Below are 26,272 nucleotides of genomic sequence, written 5' to 3' on the forward strand. Positions count from 1 at the left end.
CTGCAGAGTACTTGCTTCCCCCCTTATCTCCGTGTGCTGCTCCCTGCTTAGCCGCCAAGCAATTCTGTAATGTGATAATGATGATCATGAATGCTCTCTCTAAAGCAACTTGATGCAACTGGTGACGCTTTGGAGCACCGTAACTTTCTTAGAGTTGTCTCTTTTATAGCAGGTACTCCGAAGCTGGAGCAAGTTCAACATCTTGAGGAGTTAGGGCAGGCTTCCTCAACCTCGGCCCTCCAGATGTTTTTGGCCTACAACTCCCATGATCCCTAGCCAGCAGGACCAGTGGTCAGGGAGGATGGGAATTGTAGTCTCAAAACATCGGAAGGGCCGAGGTTGAGGAAGCCTGAGTTAGGGTGTCTTTCATGTTACTCTATAGAACTGCATTCACGTGGGAAGAAACAGGATTAGGCTAAGAAGCAGGCACACAACTATTAGTTTTCTATCTTTCAGCCAAGAGATTAGCTAAAACAATTAGGATTATTACGAGGTGGAGCATCTTTCCCTACCTTGACAGTCCTCTTTATACAAGAGTCTGATAAGGAGAAGGGAAGAACTCATGATGAATGTCTCTTCTTCAAGAAGAACCAGGGCACATAGCCAAGCTGAGGACGATGGGAAATCTTAAATGAAATTCATTGGAGTTGCCTCTACTAGAGTGCACCTCCTATGGCTGCTCTTGCAAGAGGTATTTTCCAGGTATGACACATTCAATGTGTACACCCAACAGGGTGGATAAAAATCAATGATTTAAAAAAGAACAATTAAAAAATCTGTTTTTTATTTAAATTGGATTTTTAAAATAAAATGCTTTTGGAGGAAAGTTCTTTCTAAAGATAGTTTTCTATTTAAGTTACATTATAGTCCAAAGGCTATTCATCAGGAAAGAAGTACAGTATTTGTTTTAAGTCTTTCATGTGTGCTAAAACTCAGTCTAAGTTTTTTTGGGGGTTTTTTAACAAAAAAAAACCCCACGTTTAACCACATCAGTTAACAAACATGGATACATATGCTATAATTTTATTGTTTTAGTTAAATACACTATTTAAAATGTTATTAAGGAAATGATTATTTTTCTCCTTCAGCTGTCCACGGAGGCGCAGGTCAATTCTGTGTCCAGGGCAGCTGTTTACCAGCTCCATCTGGTACGCAGGATGAGACTCTATCTACCCGCAGACTGTCTGGCCAGAGTGGTGCATGCTCTAGTTATCTCCTGCTTGGACTACTGCCATGTGCTCTACGTGGGGCTACCTTTGAAGGTGACTCGGAAACTGCAATTAATCCAGAATGCGGCAGCTAGACTGGTGACTGGGAGCGGCTGCCGAGACCACATAACGCCGGTCTTGAAAGACCTACATTGGCTCCCAGTACGTTTCTGAGCACAATTCAAAGTGTTGATGCTGACCTTTAAAGCCCTAAATGGTCTCGGTCCAGTATACCTGAAGGAGCGTCTCCACCCCCATTGTTCTGCCCAGACACCTGGGTCCATCTCCAAGGGCCTTCTGGAGGTTCCCTCGCTGCGAGAAGCCAAGTTACAGGGAACCAGGCAGAGGGCCTTCTCGGTGGTGGCACCTGCCCTGTGGAACACCCTCCCACCAGATGTCCAAGAGAACAACAACTACCAGACTTTTAGAAGACATCTGAAGGCAGCCCTGTTTAGGGAAGCTTTTAATATTTGATGGATTACTGTATTTTCATATTTTGTTGGAAGCCGCCCAGAGTGGCTGGGGTAGCCCAGCCAGATGGGCGGGGTATAAATAATAAATTGTTGTTGTTGTTATCAGGGAGAGCATTGGTGCCAAAATGAGTTTGGCAAAGAATGGATTTTTAAGGGAGTCTTTCTAGTGAGCACAGTGCACTGGTGAGGCTGCACAGAAGCAGCGTCAAATGCTGAGGCACAACATGGGGAAACTTCTCGAATTTGCAAAGGGGATTTTTTAAAAAAATAAAAGTCTTGAAGTGCAAACTTTGAAAAGAACAAAAAGTTGCATGATCCCTCCATAGCTTCTCGTTTGCCCAAGGCGGCAGTGCACTGTTGTGCATCTCGATCGGGCTCACAGTCAAAGCGACTGCACAGAAGCAGCGTCAATATTGTCCACCTCTTTTCCAAAGACTTTAAGTAAAACAAACTTACCCAGTAGCTTCTTTGGAAGCCGCCCTCGGACCTACAGCAGGAGGAGAGACACAAAAAGGAGTTAGATCTCCAGTATGGCCCATGCTCAAACATCCAAGGAAGCATCCTGGCTCTTTTACTGCAGCTGCATAAGCATTGCTGGGGTCTAGCATGGGCAAAAGTGCACAGATTGAGAGACTGTTGTATCCTTGCAAAATCTTTTCCTGTGGCTTTTTGCCAGTTCCTCTGACAGGTAGTGGCAAGAGTGTTGAAGACCAGGGTCCAAATCCACACTAGGCGTGAAGCTCACTGAATGCCCAGTCCCTGCCTCTCAGCGTGGCTGTGGGACTAAGTGGGAGGGAGGAGAACTCTGTACCGCCCCTTGAGGACTTGGCAGAGCAATGGTTCCACAGTAGCTTCACTTCTCTCGATCACCTCAAAGTCGATGCATCGCCACAAACTGGCCAAAGACCTGCCTGACTCTGAACTGGTGAGGAGCAGCAAGGATGGGACACTTTAGCTGCATGCTCCTGTCCCAAGAACCCAGAAGATGGCTAAGCGCTTAAGGACAGGCCTGAGGTTTTGTCAGGAGACAAAGGTTCTTGAGAGCAGAAGCAGGCCAGGCCTAGGCAGCGCGGCCTACGAGGGCTACACAAATCTGTCAAGCCTAAGTGTTAGCAGTCAAATGCTGGGTCACTGTGACTCGGGACTCATCTTGGGTTCCCTATAAATGTAACCAGCCATCTCTGTGGGCCTCAGTCTGTGTGTAGAGTGTGTGTGTCTCAACCAGTATGTTGTGTTGTTGCAGACGGAGCGGCTCCAGGACTCCAGTTAATCAGTAACTAAGAGCTGTGCCTCTGGGAAGATGAAGAAGGCTGCTAGGAGCACTCAGTGTATGCTCTTTGACTATGCTGTTTCTGAACAAGTTTATTTTCATCAGTAAAAGGTAGTGCTAAGAGGGTTGAACTAAGACTGGGCAGACCAGGGTCCAAATCCACAGCAGGCCATGAAGCTCACTGAGTGACCATGGGCCAGGCACTACCTCTCAGGGTCATAAGCATTTTATCAAGTCAATATTGCGAGGAACAACTGCATAGCTGAATTGAAAACCCCTAGACCAATTAAGGGATCAATATTAAGACCACAACGTATCACTTATAGATCAAGCAAACCTGTGGCTGATTAATTTATTCATTTTGAAGTGTTCTACTCTCCTTTCCGGTTGAGAGAGTAGCTCTGTGTATGTTACAACAGACTACCATAAGCGAACAAGCGGCACACAGACAATCCAGCACTCTTTGGGCTGGTGGACAGCGTGCTAACCACTTGGGTTAAAGCGGTTATTCTTTTAGGTTAAAGAATATGTAAGTGATTGGCTGCACTATTGCCAAGTCAATGAAATGTTTAAACAGGATTTGAGGGGGAAAGGATTTGATGATAACAAATCAAAATTTGAAATTGATGTATTGAATAATAAATTTAAAAAATTGTCTAAAATATATAAATTGCTGCTTGAATGGCATTTGAAAGATGAAGAGGTAAAGTCAGTTATGATACACTGGGCCAAAGATTTTGGGTATACTATACAGTTAAAAGATTGGGGGAAACTGTGGAAGGAAGGATTAAAATTTACTGCATGCAATGCTTTGAAAGAAAATGTGATGAAAATGATGTATAGGTGTTATATCACCCCAGTAAAATTAGCTAAAATGTATAAAATAAGTAATAAATGTTGGAAATGTAAAGAAAAGGAAGGACCTTTTTATCACATGTGGTGGGAATGTAAAAAAGTGAAAAGCTTCCAGGAAATGATATATAATGAGATGAAAAAGATGTTGAAATATACATTGATTAAGAAACCAGAAGCATTTTTACTTGGCATTGTAGGAGATGATATTAATAGACAGGATTGTAAGTTGTTTTTATGTGCAATGACTGCAGCAAGAATATTATTGGCACAAAAATGGAAGCAAAAAGAACTACCAATGAAAGAAGAATGGAGGGTGAAGTTGATGGACTATGCAGAATTAGATAAATTAACAGGAAGGATTCGAAACCTGCGGGATCAGAGATTCATAGAAGACTGGAGTAAATATATGAACTATTTGAAAAGTAATTGTGATGAACAGATTATGCTAGTAGGACTGCAAGAAGTTTGGTAAGGTGGATAGTTTGAAATACTGCAAGAAAGACTATGAAAAGCATTATTAGTTAAGGATAATTAAATGTAATCTAGAAATTAAGAAATGCAGAATAAGTGATAAAGAATGGGAAATCATCAGAGGTGTTGACGGAAGTCTAAAATATTGTATAAGATGAGAAGATCTGTTGTATGACTGTTGGAACTGATATGTTTTTATAGATATAAGATTATTATTTTTTAATGATGGATGGCATTGAGAAAGCGGAAAAGTCCTTCTCCTGCTCTCAAAGAATCATAGAACTGCAGGCTCTCACCAAACTCTCTCTGTGTCCCGTAATGTCCGCGGCTCTGCTCTGAGTAAGATCAGGTCGGCCCCCACGTTCAGCTCTCTAACCGCCACACCACACTGCCTTCCCTTTGCACGCTCGGGAGCTGTCTTTGGCTCCTTGCTGCCTATACCCTCAGAAGACGAATCCCCGCCCCTCGCTTTCGGAGGGAGCCGCTGCTGCCATCTGTGCCTGGCGTGCACACGCCTCTTGCGCGCTCGCTCTTGTATCATGTCCTGCTGCAGCCTCGGAGGGCAAGCGCCTCTTCCCTGCCTTGCCCGCTTCCCATGAGAAAGCCTGTGGGAACCACACTTTCTCCCTGGCTGCAGGGCTCGTCTCTCGCCCACTGCACGCAACTTCACATTCACACACGCGCAGCCATACACGGGTCTGCCGCCCTTTGGGCGCGCACCTTGCCTCCTTGCCGTGCTGGCAGTTCTCTCAAGCAACAGGTGTAATAAGAACAACACTTTCCTGGCGCTTTTCCTGCAAGAAAGCTCCCTCTCCTTGTTGGCGCAACAGGCAGGCGCAACATTTCACCCCCTCCCCTAAATGTCTACTCAGAAGTAAGTGCATTGAGTCAGATCGGGCCAACTAGTCCCAGGTAGGTGCGTACACACTTACTTTGGAGTAAGCGACAGCAGGCGCTGCAGCCTCTGTGCCCTTCTCGGGAGTCCGCCGTGAGCCCCACGGCGGGAAGCTCTGCTGCTCACGACGAGGCCAGGTCCCTGCCAGGCGCATGCGCGAGCGACCAGCTCCTGCTCTCCCATCTGTGCAATAGTTTCAAGGAGTTTCCCCAAAGAAATCTGGAAGCAGATTTTATTCCCATCCTTGGGAATCATTTGTGTGCCATATCTTTTTCAGGGGTTCCATTGATAACCTACACGAAGCAATAGAGAGTATAATTGAGAATCTAATCCTCCCCCCCCCTCTCTATCCATTGCAATTTTCAAATTTGGTTCAGGGCGACTGTTTTTCTCACCCTCTCCAGTTGCACATCCAGACTCAGGCATGCTCATGGGTGAGCTGTGTGATAAGCCGGTGGAGACAGGGTTTTCGTGTATGGGGGGGTACTTTGTACATGCTCAGAAGCACCCTCACACATATCCCAAGGCATGTGGATGAAAGCAGGCAGTGCCAAGAAGGCGTGTCTTTGTGTTTGTGTGGGCACTAGGGGTGTAACTTGTTGACTTGACTTTTCTTCCCCCAAAACAGTTTCCTGTATCATAAAGGGATGCACTTTTGCTTAGAAACACTGGAAAAGGGACTAAGTATTCTCAGTTACGGAAAAAGGTCGCCCCAAAATGAAAAGTTGGAAACATCGTATATGTAACGTTACTACTCATAACTATGAGCACTTTTTAAAACTTCATGGAACTGTTTATAACTTTTACAGCTGTCTGGAACTTCCTCAAACTGTGGAGAATGTTCAAGAAGAATCCAAATATTGGTCTATAGGGAAAGATTTGTGGGCAAACAACTAAACTTCTTAATTTTTAATATTTCTTTCTGTGGCAACATACAATTGTGGTTGGAGAATCCCAGCTGGGTGGGCGGGGTCTAAATATAATCAGAATCAGAATCATTACAATGTCACACAAGATCCTCAATTTATTCTCAGCAATAAGAAGTGATGACCCATGTGTATTAGAAAATTTGCAAGCTCTATTTTTCCTGGATACATGCTATGCATATTACATACTACATTGTTTATTTATTTTTTGTTTAAATCGGGTGCTCAGCTTCTTCTACCATTGCAAGGAAATGGCCTCCTATCCTGAGCAGTACTGAGTGTCCAGCCAAGCAGTGGACTGGGATGCGGGCCTCACTGGAGTCCCTTGGGCACGCCCATTGTGCAGAACCTGGCTGGCCGGAGCCCCCTCTGACAGCTGGCACCATGGGGGGGGGGGAGAGAGCTGCTCGGTGGTGAAGTGCCCCCACTTTGCATGCCAAAGGCTCCAGGTTCAATCCCTGGCACCCCCGCCCCCCTTAAAAGGACCCTTGGCCGGAGAGCTGGTGCCAGCACAGCAGACAATACCGGCGGGTTAGATGGATACCAGTGTCCGCCAGATTCTTCTGTTCTGTGCCTTGGCGGAGCAGGTGTGATGAAACCTTGGGCCTCACCCCGGAGGTTTCTGAGCTACAATTCCCCTCAGCCCCAGCTGATGGTGGTTGATGGGAGTTGTAGTCCAAAATATTTCTTTGTTTGCATTTGTATCCCACCTCGTTCTCCAAGGAGCTTAAGGTGGCAGAGGTACAGGGTTCTCCCTTCCCGATTGAATCCCATTGCAGCACTCTCTAGCAATACCATTGCAGTGCCTTTGAGTGCGTGCAGAGTGCCCATACCCTGTGATGCCTTGCGACTGGCCTTCGCGTGGCTTTATCCACCAGGGGTCGCCGCGAGGGGCGGAGAAGGGCTATAGTTCAGAAGGTCCCAGGCTTAGTCCCCAGGGACATCTCCAGCAAGCAGGGCTGGGAGAAGACTATGAGGAGATGCTGCCAGTCAGTGGAGACAATTCCGAGCTCTATAGACCAGGAGTCTCTGACTTGGCAAAAGGCAACTGCCCCACGTTCTTCTGTTCTTCTATTATTCTGCGTGGAGCAAATGGGCGCACGAAAAAGGGAAGGAAAGAGAAGGAGAGGCACACATTTCAACACGACACCCCTGGTCGGGTGCTATTTATTCATTCATTCAGTGCATTTATATCCCCTCTTTTCCTCGGAGGAGCTCAAAGTGCCATCCACGTGGCGTCCAGAGTGGCGCAATCTAATCCCAACGACAACCCTGTGAGGTAGGCTAGAGTGACAAGCAGTGACTGGCCCGGGGGGGGGGGGACTTGTATGAAATATTGTGGGAGGGCTGGTAAGCCCTTTCCCGCATAATCGACTGTCCCACCCAAATATTTTATTAGGGGGTGGCGAAAGGGACCTCGACCCCTAGGAGTTGGCTTCCATGGACTGGCCTCTAATGCCACACGCAGGGAGCTTCGAGGCCGAGTGGGAGGATTTGAACCCAGGTCTCTCCCAGGTCCTAGTCTGACAAACTAATCACTATGCCACCCCAGATCTCTTAAAAAGAGCTCCTTCAACAACGGAGGCCAAAAGGCAACATGAAAGTGTAGTGATTTGGGAGGACTAGAGGAAAGGGAGGGGGCGCTGACACCAGCCGCTCTTAAAGGGCTCAAAATAATAATAATAATAATAATAATAATAATAATAATAATAATAATAATAATAATAATAATATCTTTATTGTCATTGCCCCCTCTCGGGGACAACGAAATTACTTGGCTGCTCCATCCACCCAGGTAGGGCACTCCACACAAAATCAAAACAACTATAAAAACACTAATTAAAACAATACAGTATAATACAGCAAGGAAGATTAGATGACTTTCAAAGTCCAGGCTTCCCATTCAGGGCCGAGATCGCTCTGGAGAAGAAGCTGTTCTTAAGACGGCTCGTTCTTGTCTTCATCGTCCTGTATCTCCGTCCCGACGGCAGGAGCTCGAAGAGACAGTGACCAGGATGCGATGGATCTTTTACTATGTCCAGTGCCTTCCTATGGCACCTTGTGGCATAAATCTGCTCTAAGGTGGAGAGTGGGCAGCCAACAATGCTCTCTGCTGCCTTAACAACTCTGCACAACCCCATCCTGTCCTGGGTAGTACAGCTTCCGTACCACACACATAAGCCATAAGTGAGCACGCTCTCAATGGCACAGTGATAGAAGGCAAGCAGCAGTTTCTGCGGAAGATGGTTTTTCCTTAGAATTCTCAAAAAGTACAGTCTCTGCTGCGCCTTCTTCACAAGCCCCCTTGTGTTGACACTCCAGGACAGATCCTCTTGTAATTCAATGCCCAAAAATCTGAATCAAAAGAAGAGGAAGGATGTGCACGAGAGCAGGAGTGACGCGAGGAATCAGGACATCATTGGCATGGCGCATAATTGCGCAGGGGTGCGCGCAGACCTCGATGCACGCAGCCTCAAGCGCTTCTGGTTCACTCTTCGGCGGCCGATCCCGAGCGATCATTGGCTGCTGGAGACGCGGGGAGGTGGAGATAACAGAGGCGGAAACATCTTTGCTAGCGGCACCGAGGAAACTCAGCGGTAGGCAGAGGACTTCCCAAGGTGGCTGCCAGTCCGGCGAGCGACGGGCCACGGGGGGTCGACCACACCTGAACTCCCCATTCTCATTTCCCGTCGACCGGCTTGCAGGAATTGGTGGGACTTTGCTGGGAGGTCCCTTCCCCAGCTTTCTGAATGATTTAATTTGTAACGCACTGCCTTTCTGGCCAAGGAACCCAAGGCGGCTCACCATTTCCGAATGCAGAAACCAATAAATTACACAGCATAAACCAAGAAGTTCTCGCTGAAGTAGGAACCAGACCGAGGTGAGGAGTTGAGTTTTGGCGCGCCTCTTCCGCTCCAGATGTGGTCCCCAGGCTCCAGCAGCCTCTGGAGAGCCGCAGGCCCCTCATCCCCAGTGCTCCGAGCTTGGGGAGGGCTGTTGCGCCAGAAGCCTGCTTTCAAGATGCATCTGGAGGGTGGTCTTATAAGAATTAGATAGGTCATAAATGTTCATAAATGGACCAAGCAAACACGTGCATAAATATAGAAGCCACATGTCTGGAGCAGCACAGGAATACAGTCCTGAAACCATTTTGACTCCCAAACTGACCAAATGTTTCTCTCCAAGGAGGGAGAGAGAACCTTCCCATTGTCCCAGGAATTAAGTGATTACCATCTCAGAGGACTGGCCAGGTTCCCCAGGTAATCCAATCAAGTGACCATTAACAGGTAACCTGCCAGACAGGAGACAAACAACGCACTCAGATTTCTGTTGTAGACCACCTTTTCTATGATGTAGGTGTGATGTATCTGGGGGGTGGTCTTGGGCTACACCCCTTCTGTGATGTATGTATGATGTTTCTGGGGGTGGTCTTGGACTCCAGGGCGGGCAATTTTAAATGTCTATATAAGGGTGGGCACACCTTTGTTGCGGGCCCTCCTCCCTCCTCCTGCGTGTGAGGGGAGCACCCTGTTGCAACAGCTTTAATAAAGATCAGGCTTACTAGCTGCTTTGCTTCTCAATATTCTCTGGTTGACCTCTGTTATCTTCTCCTACCAATAGGGAACCCACTTAAGGACTCTATACGGGCTCTTGCATACCCCATAAGGGACGAAGGGCAGATTTGGTTTACAACAGAGGGCAGCGTGAGAAAAGCATATCGGACCAGCAAGGTCTTTGGTTGGACCTCCCAATGTCAGCTGCTGGCTGGGCCGCTGGCTTCTAGCTCATGCACAGACCGCTGGGGTGCACAGATGGGGCGGGTTGTTCCCACTCCAAATGAAGTTTTTTAAAAAAATTCTCATTAAAGAATTCTACTTTTCCATCCCCACTTTCCCCCACTTTTTCTATTTACTTATTACAATGGTGTTTTTCCCCCTTCTCTTTTCTGAACAAACAAACAAACCATTTTCAGTAGGATTTTTTGTGTTTTCTTTTTCTTTCTTTCTTCTTTTTCTCTCTATGTCTTTTCTCTCTTCCTTATCTTTTCTTTTTCATCTTGTCTTTTGTCTGACACTATAACTTGAATCACCACAACAACTTTTGATTTTTAAATAGAATTCCATTAGCCTTTACATTTTTAGCTTTTGACTCTTATCTGCAACCTCCCAACCCCACCTCCCCACCTTAACACTGGGAGGGCCATGTTCCCGGAATTTGTGAAGACAGGATTCTCAAAAATACCTCTTGCTTGCGGCTCCTGGAGTATTGCTGGCAATGGCTGGAGTTTTTCTTCAAGCTCCTGGACCTTCATAGGCAATGCTTGATCATCCTTAAGTACTGTTTCCGCCCCCGTCTTCTTGACATTAAACTAAAGCCTGAAAGACTATGTTTGATCTTTAAATTTCCAGTATAAAAATAGCGAGCCCCCCCCTTGGAAGCAGGGGGAAAGGGGGAGGATTTTTGGACGTTATTTGCCTGCAGAAAAAGAGGGAAAAGTTAACTTTTCACCACTCGGAACCTGGGAACGGCAGCCATTAAAATTGCTGCATTTCGGAGCTCCGCAGTGACTGTGAATAGACCATTTGGCTGTCAGTGAGTGAAACATTGTTTCAACTATTTTCTCCTGGTTTAAAAGTTTCAACTTTCTTTTCTGAGTTAAAGTTAAGGTGATACTAATTATATCGGCGCAACTTGTTATTGCAACTAAAAAAAGAGAGTAAAAGGATACTTTGGACTAATACAAGATAAATAATAACCATTTCCCTCTAGAGGAGGACTTTGAAATTGCTACAAGGAGTGGAATTTTCCAGCCTTAAAGATAAAACTCTGGGACTGTATCTGACCTTGAGGGCTTTGAGTGTTATGGCAGATGGGAAAGAAAAAATAGATCCTTCTTTACAAGAAGAGACAACAAGGTCTGGGAAGTCTTTTCGGAGAGCTTCTACATCTGGCCCTCCTGTTCCCTCTGCAGCTGCATCAATGCATGCTAAACCAAAAGGAGGAATGCTTTCGGAAGAAGATTGGGCACTTGTTTTGAGTAAAATTAATAACTCCTTGGAACAAATGAATAAAAAATTGGACCAAAACTCACAAAAATTGGACCAAAATACACAAAGCATAAAAAGCTTGGAACAAAAGGTTAATTCTAATACAGAAGCTATAGAGACACTAGTTAAGGAGTCCAATGCAACTAGACAGACTGCAGAGGAAGTTAAGGAAAAGATTGTTACAGTTGAAGCGAAGGTAGCACAACTGGAAACAGAGGTCCCAGATGTGCGGAAACAAGTACAAGACCAGAAGTTGATGCTTTCTATGTTTGAGCTCAATGAGAAACAGACAAATTTGAGAATCCGGGAATACCTGAACTAGAAAAAGACTCTTTGATAGACTATCTTACAGAGGAATTTGCAGCCTTCTGGAACCGGGATCTGCAAAAAGAGGAGTTTAAAATTGTGAGAGCCTTCAGGCTTGGAAGAGGAGGGAAGAAGGAGAAGAACAGAATAAGAGACTGTTTGATTACACTCCGATCTAAAGAAGAGAGGGATAAAATCTTGAGTTGGCATTACGAGGAGGCCTTGGCAATACACCAATTTAGAGTGGAGATATTTAAAGACATCCCTAAATACCTTTTGGATTTGAGATTTAATTTCAGAGATCTGGTGGATCTGTTGAGAAGGAATAAAATTAACTTCAGGTGGGAATTTCCTCAAGGCCTATCCTTTAGTTTTAAAGGAAGGAAAATAAAGATAAGATCAGTAGAAGATAAAACAAAGTTCCTGTATAACTACGAAGAAGACCTACAGAAGGGAATTGGAAAAGAGCCAATAATATCGGAAAGAGGATCACCAGGCAGAGGATTGGAGCAAAGAGTTCGGGAGAAAACATCACCAAGTAAGGGTACCCTGGACATTTCAGCATTGTCTTTTGGACTGCACTCCCCTGTTAACGAACCAGTGTTACCACCAACAGAAGAGGAGCAGGCTCTGGGGGCAGTCGGGGGAGCACCAAAGTAGCCACAGGATGGCGCTGCAGGCCTTGAGCTGGAATGTGAATGGAGTGAACAGCTCGGAAAAAAGGAGGAGAGTGTTTCATTTGTTGAAAAAAGAGCAATTGGACTTGATTTGTTTACAAGAAACACATGTGACAAGGTTACACAGGAAGCTACTGAGTAACAAAAAATTAGGCCAAGAATTTATTTCATCGGATAAAGTTAAAAAAAGAGGAGTAGTCCTCTATGCAAAGGAGAGTCTATCACCTAAATTTATCTTTAAAGACGAGCAAGGAAGATTTGTAGCAATTGAAATCCAAACACAAGGAGATAAATTTTTGATAATAGGCGTTTATGCACCAAATGAAGGGAAATCGGAATTCTTTAAAAAGCTACATGAAATTTTGATGGACTATTTGGACTACAATATGATTCTGATGGGAGATATGAATGGTGTTGTATCCACAAATATGGACAAGGCGCAAAGACAAATAATTACTAAGGATGGAAGATTACCAAAAACATTTTTTGAGATGACTGAAAACATGGACTTAATTGACACTTGGAGAATGAAGAATCCTCTGGGTAGAGAGGGAACTTTCTATTCTGAGGCTAAAATGACATGGACAAGAATTGACCAAATTTGGGTAACTAGAGGGCTGGCCCCAAAGATTAGCAAAGTTGAAATCTGCCCTAAGACCTGCTCTGATCATAATGCTGTGAAGATGGAATTAAAACTGATGCCAACTGGTTCCTTTAGATGGAGGATGAATGACTCTTTGTTTAGGAATGATGAATTTACTAAAAAGGCCCAGAAAACTTTGAGAGACTATTTTGAGATAAACATGAACACTACTGTTGAAAAAAGAGTAATTTGGGACGCAAGTAAAGCCGTTATGAGAGGATTTTTGATACAGCAGAATGCAATTAAGAAGAGAATGCAAAATGAGAAAAAAGACAAAATTTTGGAAAAAATAAAGGAAGGAGAGAAGAAACTGAGGGTGAAACCAAAGTCTCAGGAGATTTTGAAAAAAATAAAGCTATATCAAGTACAATACATGAAAATGATGAATCAGGAAATAGAATGGAAGATTAAACAGATGAGACAAAAGACATTTGAATCGGCAAATAAGTGCGGGAAATTGTTGGCTTGGCAATTGAAAAAAAGACAAAAATTAAATACTATCACGAATCTGGAAGTGGAAGGAAAGAATATACAGAATCCAGTGGAAATCAGAAAGTGTTTTCAGAGGTATTTTAAACAACTATATACACAAGAAAAGCAGAATGAAATGGACATTGATAAATTCTTGAAAATAAATGGACTACAAAAAATTTCCCAAGAAAATAAATCAATGCTGGATTACAAAATAACGGAACAGGAAGTAGAAGGGGCCATTCAGAATTTGCAATTGGGTAAATCTCCAGGACCGGATGGACTGACTTCTAGATATTACAGAACTTTGAAAGAATGGTTAATACAACCTTTAAAGGAGGTCTGTAATGAAATATTGGAAGGGAAAAGGGCACCAGAGTCGTGGAAGGAAGCGTACATCACACTTATACCAAAATCAGAGACTGAAAAGATGCAGCTTAAGAACTACCATCCCATATCACTGCTTAATGTGGATTATAAAAAATTTGCAGATATTTTGGCTAGAAGATTGAAAAAGGTGTTAGCAGAAGAAATTCATAAAGACCAAGCAGGCTTTCTCACGGGCAGACATTTGTCTGACAATACGAGGAATATAATTAATATTTTAGAAAAGTTACAAGTGAAGATTAATACTAAAGCAGTTCTGATCTTTGTGGACGCGGAGAAAGCCTTCGACAATATTTCCTGGAGTTTTATGAAAAAGAATTTATTGGGGATGGGGGTTGGTCAAGGTTTTGGAAACGGTATAGGTGCAATTTACTCAGAACAAAAGGCTAAATTAATTGTGAACAATGTAGTTACGGAAGAATTTAAGATTGAGAAAGGCACACGACAAGGTTGCCCAATCTCTCCATTGCTTTTTATATCGGTCCTGGAGGTTTTGCTAAATATCATTAGAAGGGACCAATTGGTAAAAGGTATCCAAGTGGGAGCCAAACAGTATAAATTAAAAGCATTTGCTGATGATTTGGTATTGACTTTACAGGAGCCAGAATCAAGCACTAAAAGAGTATTAGAACTGATCCAAGAATTTGGTCAGGTAGCAGGTTTCAAGTTGAATAAGATGAAAACTAAAGTTTTAGAGAAAAATCTAAATGAGATTGAGAGAGACAAGTTCCAGAAGGAGACAGGATTGATACTGGTTAAGAAAGTGAAATATTTAGGGGTAAATATGACTGCTAAGAATGTGAATTTATTTAAGGATAACTATGAAAAATGTTAGGGATGCGGGTGGCGCTGTGGGTAAAAGCCTCAGCGCCTAGGGCTTGCCGATCAAAAGGTCGGCGGTTCGAATCCCCGCGTTGGGGTGCGCTCCCGCTGCTCGGTCCCAGCGCCTGCCAACCTAGCAGTTCGAAAGCACCCCCGGGTGCAAGTAGATAAATAGGGACCGCTTACTAGCGGGAAGGTAAACGGCGTTTCCGTGTGCGGCTCTGGCTTGCCACAGCAGCGATGTCACGCTGGCCACGTGACCCGGAAGTGTCTCCGGACAGCGCTGGCCCCCGGCCTCTTGAGTGAGATGGGCACACAACCCTAGAGTCTGTCAAGACTGGCCCGTACGGGCAGGGGTACCTTTACCTTTACCTTTATGAAAAATGTTGGACGGAAGTGAAACAGGATTTAGAAATACAGTGGTGCCCCGCAAGACGAATGCCTCGCAAGACGGAAAACCCGCTAGACGAAAGGGTTTTCCGTTTTGGAGGTGCTTCACAAAACGAATTTCCTATGGGCTTGCTTCGCAAGACAAAAATGTCTTGCGAGTTCCTGCAGGTTTTTTTTCCTCCCCCCCCTTTTTCCCAAGCCGCTAAGCCGCTTATCAGCTAATCCGCTAAGCCGCTAAGCCTCTTAACAGCTGATCCGCTAAGCCGCTAAGCCGCTTATCAGCTGATCCGCTAAGCCCGCTAAGCCGCTAATAGCGCTAATCCGCTAAGCCGCTAATGGGCTTGCTTCGCAAGACGAAAAAACCGCAAGACGGAGAGAACCGCGGAACGGATTCTTTTCGTCTTGCGAGGCACCACTGTATGGTCAAATTTGAAGCTATCGTTGCTAGGTCGAATTGCTGTGATTAAAATGAATGTATTGCCAAGAATATTATTTTTGTTTCAAACATCCAAACAAATTTTGGATAAAATGGACTGTTTCAAGAAGTGGCAGAGAGATATCTCTAGATTTGTCTGGCAGGGCAAGAAGCCTCGTATAAAAGTTAAAATATTAACAGATGCCAAAGAAAGAGGTGGAGTTGTCCTGCCAGACCTTAAACTTTATTATGAATCAGCCGCATTTTGTTGGCTGAGAGAATGGATGCTTCTTGAAAACACAGACGTGTTGGATTTGGAAGGTTTTAACAATGTATTTGGTTGGCATGCATATCTGTGGTATGACAAGGTTAAAGCACATAAAGCGTTCAAAAACCATATTTTTAGAAAAGCACTGTTTAATGTTTGGGTAAGATATAAGGATTTGCTAGAAAGTAAAACCCCAAGATGGTTGTCACCTGTCAGGGAACTGCCATCGGAAGGACAGGAGGTGGAAGGGCTCACTGAGGTTGAGAGAGACTTAGCAGCTGAAGAGGGAACCAGCAGGGGGAGAGAAGGAACTCCAAGGGAAAGTGAGTCGGAGGGATGGCTCAGAGACACTTCCAGCGAAAACAGTGGGGAGGTTTCAAGACCTCCTATAGGGACACCCACTCCTCGCCGGAAACTGTCGCGCCGAGAGTCCAGAAGACGTGTTTCCGTTAAGGAGCTTTTATGCTGGAAGAGATTCCGTAAGCGCCCACTTTCGGATTCTGCTAGCGACTGACGGAGCCATGCTTGAGCGTCCGTCGTAGGCAGAGGTTTGCGGATTTGATCAAACTCTGAGGGACTAGGATTTTACGCACAAGCAGCTCATCATCCCATCACATCACCAATGGAAGCAAAGGCTCAGAAAAAAACTCAATATGGAGGCCAAATGGCCGAAGTATTGTGAAATTTTGGAACAAGAGGGAGACAGACTAAAATTGCAGAGTTTTGAAAAACTAAAAAATAAAGTGCGAGACTGGCTCCATTATTATCAAATAATGGAGGTATATAATGTGGATAAAAAAAATAGGTTTCCAAGTGGAAAAATCAAAATTGGAAACAGAATTATTAGACTCTAAAGTTAAGAATTTGTCAAGAATGTATAACTTGCTGTTGAAATGGAATACTCAAGATGAAACGGTGAAATCTGCTATGATTAAATGGGCACAAGATGTTGGATATAACATTATGATGGCTGACTGGGAACAGTTATGGACCACAGGTATGAAGTTTACGGCATGTAATGCCTTAAAAGAGAATTTAATGAAAATGATCTATAGGTGGTACATAACACCAGTCAAGCTTGCAAAAATCTATCATCTGCCTGATAATAAATGTTGGAAATGTAAGGAGACTGAAGGTACTTTCTTTCACCTTTGGTGGACATGCCCAAAGATTAAGGCATTCTGGGAAATGATCTATAATGAAATGAAAAAGGTATTTAAATATACCTTCTTGAAGAAACCAGAGGCCTTTCTCCTGGGCATGGTCGGCCAATTGGTGCCAAAGAAGGATAGAACTTTTTTTATGTATGCTACGACAGCAGCAAGAATACTCATTGCAAAGTATTGGAAGACACAAGATCTACCCACCCGGGAAGAATGGCAGATGAAGCTGATGGACTATATGGAACTGGCGGAAATGACTGGCAGAATCCGAGACCAGGGAGAAGAGTTGGTGGAAGAAGATTGGAAAAAATTTAAAGTATATTTACAGAAATATTGTAAAATTAATGAATGTTAGAAGGATGCTGGAAAGAAGTTATATGGCTTTAGTAGAAATGTTATTAAGAATCAGGTAAGCATAGATTGATTATGGGTAAAGGTGTAAAATTTAAGGCTAAATTGCGTTAAGATAAATTATGGAACTAAATTTGAGAAAGAGGGAAAGGACTTGCTGAAACAACTAATTGAACTAGAATACAAAAAGGGAGGTGTGAGGAAGTCAAGGAAATAAGCAAACGAAAGATAAGGACATGAAAATACTGGCTCTTTTTTCTTTTTTCTTCTTTAAATGTTATTGCCTTTTAAATGTTTTTGTTTTTTTCTTAATGTTTTGATGTATTGTTGTTGTTTTTTTCTTTTTCTTTTTTACTGTATTCTTTCCTCTTTTTTTTTGTCTACTTTTGAAGTTTTGTAACCTTTTATTGTATGTTTTTCTTTTTTCTGGATTTGTTAAACCCTAATAAATATCTTTTAAAAAAATAAATAAGAACGTGCAAAAAGGAGTACTACTTCTAGAATTCCCAACTCCTGACATAAAACAGCACAAAGGTTGCCTTTTCTTGACCATCGATCACCTGTGCAAAGTCCCTACGCCACCCCCTATTGTGCTTCAATACAGCCCCATCAGTCAGCCCGGACACTGAGGTCCAGCGCTGAGGGCCTTCTGACTGATGTTTTAATGTATTTTTAATCTTTTCCTGGAAGCCGCCCAGAGTGGCTAGGAAAACCCAGCCAGATGGGCGGGGTAGAAATAATAAAAATTATTATTATTAAATCATTGTACGTGTTAGAAACAGAATTTGAAGGGGCAGTCTTTTCTGGCAGTGCCAAATGAAGCTACTGACCCATTTCTAAGTCCTAAAATCCACAATTTCTCTGAATACTTGAAAAACCCATTGGTGCAGGACCTCCCAGCATGGCATCTGCTGGGGAACATTTCCTAGCACTTGGCTGGGAGCTGCTGCAGCGCTATAGTCAGGAAAGGCTTTCTGTATATCGGTAAGTCCCAACAGTTGAATAGGAACCTTCAAAAACAATGTATGTATTTGTATCTCAGATGTTTTAAGCTATTTCACATGTCCACCAAGCACGAGAAAATGTCCCTTCATCTTCTTGACATTTCCAACAAACATTTGGTATGTTTTCATGTATTCTAAATAACTTCTCGGGAGTTAGATACCAACAGTACTTAAATATATATATATTTAAAAGTCTATTTTAAGTCATAACTCAATGTATATTTTAACTCTTTAGTCCACCTATGTTACCACTATTCCAACTGTACAATATAACCAAAAAAATAGAAAATCCTGCCTCTTTAATCATGCACTTTTTAATCTGTTCCTCTTCCATTTCAACAAAAGTTTGTACATTTTTGATATCACATGATGTGCACAATTGTATCTCAAAACCCGTCTCACACTCTTCCATACCCCAGTCTTCATTTCCAACTAGAATCTCTCAATCAATCAATCAATCAATCATTTATTTATTTGTATGTTGCCTTTCCAAATTTCAAACCATGTGCAAGGCAGCTTACAAGAAAAATAAAATATTAGATAACTGCAAACATAACAAAACTAGTCGTAAACAATGAACAAAATATCAAAAAGTACACAACGAAATTGAAAAAAAAATTCACATAAATAATAAGATTCATATAATCCAAACTAAAGAGGAAAAAAATTAACATCAGCAACAGCAACCCACCCCCCTCGGAAAAAGAACCCATAAACAACACCCCAACTCTCTTTTATTAAGTGTAAAAGAGAAACCCCTTGTTTAAATTTTACAATCTCCCCGTTTCCACTTTAAGAACTCTCAATAGATTAACCATTTCTCTTTATCCGTCACCCTTTTGTCGATAAAAAGTGTCTTCTGGTGAAACCCAAACTAGAGTCTTTGTGTATAAACTAACTTTATATCTATTTTCAGATTCTTAATACGCCACACACATCTAATACAGTGGTTCTCAAGGTGCGCATTTACTCTGACTTGATCTACCACAAATATCCAAGCCATCTAACCCTGAAATCCTAACCTTCTAATTCCAAGTCCCTTCTTTCTCAATATCCCCCATTCCGTTAACCGGAACCAAGCAACAAGCTGTAAAATGCAAGTTTAAAACACAAGCTTTCCTTTGCATCTCACAGAACTTTAAATGTAATTTGTGGGTTTTTTCACCTATCCTCCAGACTTAGGTCTTTTTGCCATCCTTTAAATGGGAAATCAGTAGTGGAGCCATACTTTTTGGTAAAACATTCGTCTGGATCCCGGAAGTCCTACCTGAGAAGAACAATGGGAGTGTCCGCTAGTGCCAGCCACTTCTCCTTCTGCAAGCAGCGCTACCCGAATTCCCACCTGGGATGAGCCGCTTGGCGCACTAAACTGAGCCGGCGGAGAAAGACTGGGGCGGGCAGCAAGTGGGAGGGGGAAGTCGTGCGCTTCTGTCCCATCAGAAAAGTGCTGCTCCTCCCAGGAGGCAGCCTGCTTGCAGAGAAGGGGGCTGGGCTGCCTCAAAGCCCATCAAGGCCAGAGGCTGCTAGCATGACTCATCCCGGCTTTATCATCTGAGGGGAAAGGATGTGCGGTCGTAAATGCTAGCCTTGGCAACTTGGCTGAGCTACCTTGGGCCAGTTCTTGGGCCAGTCCTTGGGCCAGCTTAGCCTCCCTCACAGAGGGTTGTTCTGCAGATACACTCAGGAAAACACCCGAGGCATGAAGAAGAAGAACGAGGAGAGTCTGGAAAGGGGGGTGGGGAGCGCTCCCACCCCAGCCGCTCCAGGATGGGAAGTGCGCCCCAGGGGAAGCGGGATTCAGGTGGAGGTGGGCGTCGGGTTGGGTGGGGGTTGCCAGGAGCAGCACGATGTCCCTCAAACCCCTGGCTTCCACTCTCCAGGCAGGCACCCAATGTGGCCAGCTGGCAAGGGCTCTTTCTTACTCCAGCCTTGGCATGCAGATCCCGGGTTAGAATCATAGAATCATAGAGTTGGAATAGACCACAAGGGCCATCGAGTCCAACCCCCTGCCAAGCAGGAAACACCATCAGAGCACTCCTGACATATGGTTGTCAAGCCTCTGCTTAAAGACCTCCAAAGAAGGAGACTCCACCACACTCCTTGGCAGCAAATTCCACTGTCGAACAGCTCTTACTGTCAGGAAGTTCTTCCTAATGTTTAGGTGGAATCTTCTTTCTTGTAGTTTGGATCCATTGCTCCGTGTCCGCTTCTCTGGAGCAGCAGAAAACAACCTTTCTCCCTCCTCTATATGACATCCTTTTATATATTTGAACATGGCTATCATATCACCCCCTTCATGGATCACTGCCTTGCCGTGGCGAAGGGGCTTGAAGAACTCAGAGAAGCTATGAACTATGCCGAGCAGGGCACACAAGATGAACAGGTCATAGTGGAGAGTTTTGACCAAACGTGATCCACCTGGAGGAGGAACCGGCAAGCCACTCCAGTATCCTTGCCAAGAAAACTCCATGGACAAAGACAACAGGCATATAAAAGTTATGACGCTGGAAGATGAGCCCCTCAGGTCGGAAGGCGTCCAACATGCTACTGGGGAAGAGCGGAGGGCAAGTACAAGTAGATCCAGAGCTGATGAAGCGGCTGGGCCAAAGCCGAAAGGACGCTCAGTTGCGGATATGCCTGGAAGCGAAAGGAAAGTCCAATGCTGTAAAGAAAAATATTGCATAGGAACCTGGAATGTAAGAACCATGAACCTGGGAAAGTTGGAGGTGGTCAAAAATGAGATGGCAAGAATAAATATTGACATCCTGGGCATCAGTGAACTAAAATGGACGGGAATGGGCGAATTCAGTTCGGATGACCATCACATCTACTACTGTGGGCAAGAAACCCGTAAAAGAAATGGAGTGGCCCTCATAGTCAACAAAAGAGTGGCGAAAGCTGTACTGGGATGCAATCTCAAAAATGATAGAATGATCTCGATACGAATCCAAGGCAGACCTTTTAACATCACAGTAATCCAAGTTTATGCACCAACTACTGGCGCTGAAGAAACTGAAATTGACCAATTCTATGAAGACTTACAACACCTTATAGAAATGACACCAAAGAGGGATGTTCTTCTCATTATAGGGGACTGGAATGCTAAAGTAGGGAATCAAGAGATAAAAGGAACAACTGGCAAGTTTGGCCTTGGAGATCAAAACGAAGCAGGGCAAAGGCTAATAGAGTTCTGTCAAGAGAACAAGCTGGTCATCACAAACACGCTTTTCCAACAACACAAGAGACGACTCTACACATGGACATCACCAGATGGGCAACATCGAAATCAGATTGATTATATTCTCTGCAGCCAAAGATGGAGAAGCTCTATACAGTCAGCAAAAACAAGACCTGGAGCTGACTGTGGCTCAGATCATCAGCTTCTTATAGCAAAATTCAAGCTTAAACTGTAGAAAGTAGGGAAAACCACTGGGCCGGTAAGATACAATCTAAGTCAAATCCCTTATGAATACACAGTGGAAGTGAGGAACAGGTTTAAGGATTTAGATTTGGTGGACAGAGTGCCTGAAGAACTATGGATGGAGGCTCGTAACATTGTACAGGAGGCAGCAACGAAAACCATCCCAATGAAAAGGAAATGCAAGAAAGCAAAGTGGCTGTCCAACGAGGCCTTACAAATAGCGGAGGAGAGAAGGCAAGCAAAATGCGAGGGAGATAGTGAAAGATACAGGAAATTGAATGCAGATTTCCAAAGAACAGCAAGGAGAGACAAGAAGGCCTTCTTAAATGAGCAATGCAAACAAATAGAGGAAAACAACAGAATGGGAAGAACCAGAGATCTGTTCAAGAAAATTGGAGATATGAAAGGAACATTTCGTACAAAGATTACCATAATAAAAGACAAAAGTGGAAAGGACCTAACAGAAGCAGAAGACATCAAGAAGAGGTGGCAAGAATACACAGAGGAACTATACAAGAAAGAAATGGATGTCTCGTACACCCCAGGTAGTGTGGTTGCTGACCTTGAGCCAGACATCCTGGAAAGTGAAGTCAAATGGGCCTTAGAAAGCACTGCAAATAACAAGGCCAGTGGAAGTGATGGTATTCCAGCTGAACTATTTAAATTTTTAAAAGATGATGCTGTTAAGGTGCTACACTCAATATGCCAGCAAATTTGGAAAACTCAGCAGTGGCCAGAAGATTGGAGAAGATCAGTCTACATCCCAATCCCAAAGAAGGGCAGTGCCAAAGAATGCTCCAACTACCGCACAATTGCACTCATTTCACACGCTAGCAAAGTTATGCTTAAAATTCTACAAGGAAGGCTCAAGCAGTATGTGGATCGAGAACTCCCAGAAGTGCAAGCTGGATTTAGAAGAGGCAGAGGAACCAGAGACCAAATTGCAAACATGCGCTGGATTATGGAGAAAGCTAGAGAGTTCCAGAAAGACATCTACTTCTGCTTCATTGACTATGCAAAAGCCTTTGACTGTGTCGACCACAGCAAACTATGGCAAGTTCTTAAAGAAATGGGAGTGCCTGATCACCTCATCTGTCTCCTGAGAAATCTCTATGTGGGACAAGAAGCTACAGTTAGAACTGGATATGGAACAACTGATTGGTTCAAAATTGGGAAAGGAGTACGACAAGGCTGTATTTTGTCTCCCTGCTTATTTAATTTATATGCAGAATACATCATGCGAAAGGCTGGGCTGGGTGAATCCCAAGCTGGAATTAAGATTGCCGGAAGAAATATCAACAACCTCAGATATGCAGATGACACAACCTTGATGGCAGAAAGTGAGGAGGAATTAAAGAACCTTTTAATGAGGGTGAAAGAGGAGAGCGCAAAATATGGTCTGAAGCTCAACATCAAAAAAACGAAGATCATGGCCACTGGTCCCATCACCTCCTGGCAAATAGAAGGGGAAGAAATGGAGGCAGTGAGAGATTTTACTTTCTTGGGCTCCATGATCACTGCAGATGGTGACAGCAGCCACGAAATTAAAAGACGCCTGCTTCTTGGGAGAAGGGCAATGACAGGCCTAGACAGCATCTTGAGAAGTAGAGACGTCACCTTGCCAACAAAGGTCCGTATAGTTAAAGCCATGGTCTTCCCAGTAGTGATGTATGGAAGTGAGAGCTGGACCATCAAGAAGGCTGATCGCCGAAGAATTGATGCTTTTGAATTATGGTGCTGGAGAAGACTCTTGAGAGTCCCATGGACGGCAAGAAGATCAAATGCATCCATTCTTAAGGAAATCAGACCTGAGTGCTCACTGGAAGGACAGATCGTGAAGCTGAGGCTCCAGTACTTTGGCCACCTCATGAGAAGAGAAGACTCCCTGGAGAAGACACTGATGCTGGGAAAGATGGAGGGCACAAGGAGAAGGGGGCGACAGAGGACAAGATGGTTGGATAGTGTTTTCGAGGTTACCAGCATGAGTTTGACCAAACTGCGGGAGGTAGTGGAGGACAGAGGTGCCTGGCGTGCTCTGGTCCATGGGGTCACGAAGAGTCGGACACGACTAAACGACTAAACAACAACAACAACAACAATCATATCACCCCTTAACCTCCTCTTCTCCAGGCTAAACATGACCAGCTCCCTTAGCCGTTCCTCATAAGGCATCGTTTCCAGGCCTTTGACCATTTTGGTTGCCCTCCTCTGGACACGTTCCAGTTTGTCAGTGTCCTTCTTGAACTGTGGTGCCCAGAACTGGACACAGTACTCCAGGTGAGGTCTGACCAGAGCAGAATACAGTGGCACTATTACTTCCCTTGATCTAGATGCTATACTCCTATTGATGCAGCCCAGAATTGCATTGGCTTTTTTAGCTGCCGCGTCCCACTGTTGGCTCATGTCAAGTTTGTGGTCAACCAAGACTCCTAGATCCTTTTCACATGTACTGCTCTCAAGCCAGGTGTCCCCCATCTTGTATTTGTGCCTCTCATTTTTTTTGCCCAAGTGCAATACTTTACATTTCTCCCTGTTAAAGTTCATCTTGTTTGTTTTGGCCCAGTTCTCTAATCTGTCAAGGTCGTTTTGAAGTTTGATCCTGTCCTCTGGGGTGTTAGCCACCCCTCCCAGTTTGGTGTTGTCAGAGCTGCCTCAGGTCCCAGCTCACAGAGGACCAACGCCAGTCCGTTGTTATATAAAATAGTCTTTATTCAAGTTCAGTTTCTCATTTACAGCCACGGCGCGCAGCTCTACGTCTTAAACCCTAGACCGCCGAAGCTCCGTCTGAGTCTCCTCCCCCCAGACACCAGTTTAAGACCCTAGCCTTGCTCCACCTCTTCCTTTGTTCTTTCCTCCTCTGGGTCCGCCTGTCCGCCGGGGTTTTCCCCTTTCTAGACTCTTCTGACGCTGAGTCCCCCGAGTCTTCCCCCTCCCTCCGGCGGGCTTTAGGACCTGGTTCCCAATCCGGGCTTCCTGCTGTCCCGCGCGCCTGTACATTTGAACTTGGCGCGCGCGCCCAGCCTGCCACCTTCCTTCTGACCGTTATACTGCTCCTGTCGCTGCTCCCCTCTTCGGGGACGCTAGTTGGGCCTGACTCCTCCTCCCTGCTTGCCGGAGGAGACGCTGACTCTGACCTATGGGACTCTTCCCCCCCACTACGCTCTGGTGGGGAAGCTGGCCCTGATTTCCAGCTACTGCTCTGGGAGTCTCCGCTGGCCCCCTGCTTCTGGTGTGTCCCCCCTGGGACCCCCCTTGCCCTGGCCATCGGCGCCCCCTTCTGGGAATCTTCTGATTCACTGGAGAGGCTCATGGAATCTCTCGGGTCACTGTCATTCTGCCCTCCGCTGCCCTCAGATTCCTCCCCCTCGCTCTCCATTTCCTCTCTCCCCTGTGCCTCTGCTCCTGAGCCCCTGACAGGTGTCATCTGCAAATTTGATCAGGATGCCCTTGAGTCCATCATCCAAGTCATTGATAAAGATGTTGAATAAGACCGGACCCAAGACAGAACCCTGTGGCACCCCACTAGTCACTCTTCTCCAGGATGAAGAGGAACCATTGATGAGCACCCTTTGTGTTCGGTCAGTCAGCCAGTTACAAATCCACTGAGTGGTAGCATAGTCAAGACTGCATTTTACCACCTTCTTTACAAGAATATCATGGGACACCTTGTCGAATGCCTTGCTGAAATCAAGGTAGGCTACATCCACTGCGTTCCCTTCATCTACCAGGCTTGTAATTCTGTCAAAAAACGAGATCAGGTTAGTCTGACATGACTTATTTTTCAGAAATCCATGCTGACTATTGGTGATCACAGCATTTCTTTCTAGGTGCTCACAGACTGTTTGCTTAATGATCTGCTCCAGAATCTTCCCTGGTATTGATGTCAGACTGACTGGGTGATAATTATTTGGGTCCTCTCTTTTCCCCTTTTTTTAAAATAGGGACAACATTTGCCCTCCTCCAGTCTGCCGGGACTTCGCCTGTTCTCCAGGAATTCTCAAAGATGACTGCCAGTGGTTCTGAGATCACATCTGCCAGTTCTTTTAATACTCTTGGATGCAGTTCATCTGGCCCTGGAGACTTGAATACATCTAGACTAGCCAAGTATTCTTGTACTATCTCCTTAGTTATTCTGGGCTGTGTTTCCTCTGCTGAATCATTTGCTCCAAATTCTTCAGGTCGGGCATTGTTTTCTTTATCGGAGAAGACTGAGGCAAAGAAGGCATTGAGGAGTTCAGCCCTTTCTGTGTCCCCTGTTTGCATTTCACCATCTTCTCCTCTGAGTGACCCCACTGTTTCTTTGTTCTTCCTTTTGGGGTTCAGCCCCAGATCTCTGGAGCGGAAAGGCTCTTGGGCATGAATATGAAAGGCAGCATCTGTCAGAATAGGTCATACTGAGCCAGTACAGATGAACGTGACTATTGGTTCGCTTCCTCTGCTATCTGCCTTTTCGGGCACCTCAGAGGTGGCAGAGAGAGGCAGGGGAGAGACTCCGGCCTCTACAGAAGGCTGCACCCCTTTCCTCCATGTCCCCACCCCAACTCTTAGGACCAGAAGCAAGAGACAGCTTTGCTGAGCACGTGCCCCTTCCCAGGGAGATGCAACTCTGCACTACTGTTCCCTGAATTGCTCAGGAAGCAGCCATACTCCAGGCTCTTATTGTCACAGCCCTGCAGGATCAGACCAAGGCCCATCTAGTCCAGCTCTCAGCAGCCCAGCAGATGTCCAAGGGAAGCCCCAAGCAGACTCCAAATGCAGCCCCACTCTCCCCACTGGGGACGCCCGCAACGGGTAGGCAGAGGTAGACT

The 26,272-nt window shown here is 44.8% G+C and overlaps 1 pseudogene; it reads left to right on the forward strand.

Moving 5' to 3' along the window:
- Nucleotides 1-8,522: 8,522 nt before the first annotated feature.
- The window catches only part of LOC144326332 (inositol polyphosphate 5-phosphatase OCRL-like), a 262,522-nt pseudogene continuing 244,772 nt past the window's right edge, over nt 8,523-26,272 (forward strand).

This window comes from Podarcis muralis, chromosome W, assembly GCF_964188315.1.
Source record: "Podarcis muralis chromosome W, rPodMur119.hap1.1, whole genome shotgun sequence".
Taxonomy (NCBI): domain Eukaryota; kingdom Metazoa; phylum Chordata; class Lepidosauria; order Squamata; family Lacertidae; genus Podarcis; species Podarcis muralis.